Genomic DNA, 4324 nt, shown 5'->3' with positions numbered 1-4324 from the left:
AAATCGGTGAACCCATGAGTTAATGTTTAGGCCATAAAGGTTTAATAGCTGAGGCAATGGTGTATAGCTAACTAATGCACATTATTTATTTATTTTTGAAGAAGAAGAAGACAATTCAACACACACACACACACATTATTGTAATAAAGAATATCTTCAAATCCTAAATCTGAATATCTGTACGTATGGGAAGTGAGAACCCTTCAGCACCTAAGATACTACGGACAGCTCCTTAGAATTCACGTCTCTTCAAAGTGCGCTTCACGTAGGAAGGGAAAAAAAGTAAATCCTTCTACCCTTTGGCTATTTTGTTTGAAGAGACATGTGCCTTTTTAAATAGTATGTTTGAAGGACACGTCTAGAAAAGTTATCAGTGAAATCAAGGCCATGCTAAAGATCCCAACATGCATTGGGAAATTGCATTTGAGGACTGTGTGTGCGTGCAAGTGTTTCACAAGAACCCATTCAGTAAAATACCCACAGCTTTCTATAAGCTCTTCAAAAGTGCTCAGGGTAATAGTCTCGCTTTTGTTACCGTTTAGTTCAGGAAGAATCCGTCTGAATTGCTCATGCCGATTTGTACCTGCCTCAACAGCACTCAATAACTTCTGCTACAGAAATCGAAAGACCGCAGCTAAAATGAACAGGTGTCGATACCGAGACTTTACGAAAACTATCAGGCTTTGGAAAGTTTTTCATTTTCTTACGAAGCTGTTCTTTCTTTTTTTAGCATTATCATTCAGCTGGTAGTTTTGCACTGTAATTCGCAAAATAAATCACACTATTCTAGTAAAACATGTTATCTGATCAAGACAAGCAGACAATAACTGGCTAATGTGTAAAACGCTGTAATATATTGGGTGAGATAGGATGTGAGGTACAGTTTTGATGCGAATGGCACTGTTGTAAAACGCGTAAGAACCTACAGAAAAGTGAACATATCAACGCATTCATTTACGGATCCTTTTACTAAAGGGTATAAAAATCAATACAACATAACATGGACTGATAACGTATATTTAAACAGCTCACTGCACTGGGATAAGGGGACCACTACCGTTTTCTGACTGTAATTCTCCGTAATGTGCATTGGCTCAACGAGCAGCATTTATTAAAAGTGATACAGCATGTTACAATTACAGTTAGTGCATGACTTGCTGGAATAGTTTACTGTTGTTCAATGAAAGCGTATCGCTTCAGATCTGGGAATTTCACAATTAACTTTTGTAAGACTTGCTTTCCGAGCTAATTTGAACTGAGGCTACCGCCTTCTCTAGCTATTTCCCTTGTGTCTTGTCAGGAAGTCATGCTGTTGTCAAATCTGGTTTACAGCTGGATAATCTAAGATCAGCATTTTGAACGAAAGAACTCTGCTCCGCTGCCAACTGAGCAGCAAACAGACGCATTAACACAATTTATGAACAGATTTTATAGACAAGCAGTTAGCCGCACACATTTCTGCAGCGTTTGTCCAAAACCCTGTACTTATTTATTGCAACGTCGTTTATTACAGTATAATCTTCTGGGGTCTAGTAATTTCTCTTGTAACTTAACAGTATCCAGAATCTCCTTAGTATTGGTCTGCAATGAACTCGTCTTGGTTTGGTACCACAACGCCTACTCATGCATTTAACAATAGCTTAATTCTAAAATGTCACACTTCCTAGTTAAAGCCTGATCTTATTATCTCTAGACCTAATAGCCCGATGCAACTGTTCAAAAGCATTACTGTTGCATATTTTCCTCCGAAGACGGTAAAAGCCCCAGTGGTAGTAATGATTTGAGTTAACACACTCGCTGCCAGACTATGATATTAAAACACTTATTACAACAATCTCATTATTAGACATTTATCTGATGGCGCGTACGAAGACTTTTGCCTATAAAGATCAAATTACAAATGTCATTTTCCAACATTTTCAGTTAAGTTGCGGTCCGTGCATGCAGGCATTCCGGCTTATCATTCAATTACTTAACTAAGTCAGCATTCATTTCAAAGGAAGACACCGCCGAAAACAGAAGCGAATAAACATTTCTTTACATCTGCAACTTTAATTTCATTAATTGCATTACAACAGCATTGGTAGTTAAGTGGCGTACAATGCTAAGGTCCGTTGTTATTACGATTGTCATTCAAGTCATCTGTTCCAGGGTTCAGCACTATTTACCTGCCAGATCTCTTATCAAGAATTCCGCGCCAGCCGCAAGCAGATGGATCATGCAGTCAAGGAAGCAGTAATGGAACAGCAGATGCCTCAGAATTCCAAACAGAGCGCACGAGCAATCAGAAACGACAGGTGGATATTCTCGTTCACCCCAAAGGGTAAGCAAAGTAAAATAGTGATACCGTTACTAGTGCGTGAGGCGCAATCCACTAGCTAAAAGCTAGGAAGTGCTGCTTGCAACGATTGCTTGTCCTATTTCTGCTGCACTGGACTCCAAGGCGCTCTGACGTCACGTGTTTGCAGGCTCACCCTCCGACCCTATGTGTGGCTTTGTGTATGTGCACGCGAAGAGCTCCGCCAGTATAGAGTATTTATCTTCACTTCACACTACGTGTTCACTCGGTAGTCATGAAGAGGGTAAGACTGCAAGTCTGAACCGTAGTTCTGTCAGAAGCTGCTTTTTACATTTGGTAGCAGAGCTGTTGATAACACAGGGGCAGTTGCCCTCTCTGCACCTTCAGTGGCAGGTCTCAAAGAAGACAAGAGAGCACTTAGTAATAGGCATAGGCAGATCCTGAAAAAAAAGTGTGAAAGTAACTGTCACCTTATTACTGTGTGCAGTATGACATGACAACCTATCCTAAACAAACAATAAATCTATCTAAAAACGGAAAGTGGCAAAATGATTGCTAGCATGTAAAAAAGCTTAACGTTCAGTGGTTGACTGTCAAAATATTTTTGTGTGCAGAGAGGCCGCTACCAGTTAGTTGTACGATTGTCCGTTTATAGTATGACGCGCAATGTTTAAAAATGATGCAACATAGGACCTATGCATGCGTGTGTGTGTGCGTGTGTTGGTATCTCAATGGTCAAGTGCCTTTTAAGTCGCGTTTAATAAAACTTCTACTTTGAAGAAAGTCTGAAGTACATTTTTTTCCGTTTATTAAATGGATACTTTATAGAACCACTGTGTAACACACACGTGAAACGTCTGGAGATTATAGCAAATTTCCCTTGAATGAATAGAGATTGAACTTCTATTAAAACTGGTTTGTTAGATGGAAGCAAATTTGTCAAAGCCTGCCAAATAGAGTTAAGCCTTGTGGTATCAGAAATCTTGTTGTTCCCAGTAGGACTAAATCTAAATCAACTGAGTTAAAAGAGGCAACAGCTGTCAGGAGTCCTTTAATAAATCGCGCCGGTGGCTTTTCAGATGTCCACACGATGTAAGCCTGTTAAATGTATCTATTGTACAAGAAGACCTGCTCTAGGCAAACATGTCCTAAAAGCTGCAATTTGTAATTAAGCATCAGTTTTCAGCAGCTAGTTAAATTCGATTACAGAAAAATTACCAGATTACTTAAACGGTGCTGCTTGCAACGATTGCTTGTTTAAGTTAAAACCAGTGTTAATATTGCTGGTAATACTTAAAATAACATGAGACATTTTATCTGCTAAGCAATTGGTCTCCATCTATTCACACACACACACACACGCACACACACACACACACTATAGTATAACTGTTTATAGCTGCCTAGCTTTCTGCCTCCCAAACAAAACAATCCGTGTAACACAACGAAGATCCCACTGAATGTCTTCTTGCATTTAACCAACATTTTTGTTTAGCTGAATGTTACAGGAAAAGTGGGTCTGTCTTAATTTATTAAAATGACGATATATATATATATATATATATATATATATATATATATATATTTGTTGTTTTTGTTTTTTTCTGTCAGTATAATACTTCTGTTGCCATTTAAGCAAACATGACAACACAGAAGTTTTGCTCAGACCAAACCATTAATAATATATATAAATGCTAGAGACCCAGGTACCTGAAGAGCAGGTTGTGGATATGGTTGTGAATGGCCAATCCCAAATTACCAGTCTTGTGGACCATGGAACAAAAAGACTACTCATAGAGTCTCTCCAGCTCCAGTAGCAATTGCATCTTTAATACTGCATGCGTGGCCTGTATAAAAAATGCCAAAGCAGACTGTGCAGCCCAAGGCTATGCAGAAAGGAGAAAAGGGAGGAGCATACATTTCCAGCCCTACTGCATCACTGGTTCATAGGTTCATAGGTAGGAACTAGGCTATGTGTGCCATCTAAGCCTGGTCAATTCAAATAGTTCAATTCAAATGTCAGCA

The 4324-nt window shown here is 39.1% G+C and overlaps 1 protein-coding gene across 2 annotated transcripts in view; it reads right to left on the bottom strand.

Moving 5' to 3' along the window:
* The window catches only part of FSTL4 (follistatin like 4), a 3154652-nt gene extending 3151954 nt beyond the window's left edge, over positions 1-2698 (bottom strand). For both annotated transcript variants that reach the window (XM_044069164.1, XM_044069165.1), the window contains exon 1: positions 2169-2698. The gene's annotated coding sequence lies outside the window, so the exon portion shown is untranslated. The remainder of the gene's footprint in view (positions 1-2168) is intronic.
* Between the last annotated feature and the right edge of the window lie 1626 nt (positions 2699-4324).

This window comes from Protopterus annectens, chromosome 4.part0 (assembly GCF_019279795.1).
Source record: "Protopterus annectens isolate FY-2018-M chromosome 4.part0, PAN1.0, whole genome shotgun sequence".
NCBI lineage: Eukaryota > Metazoa > Chordata > Ceratodontiformes > Protopteridae > Protopterus > Protopterus annectens.
This window is presented reverse-complemented; position numbering and strand designations above follow the sequence as displayed.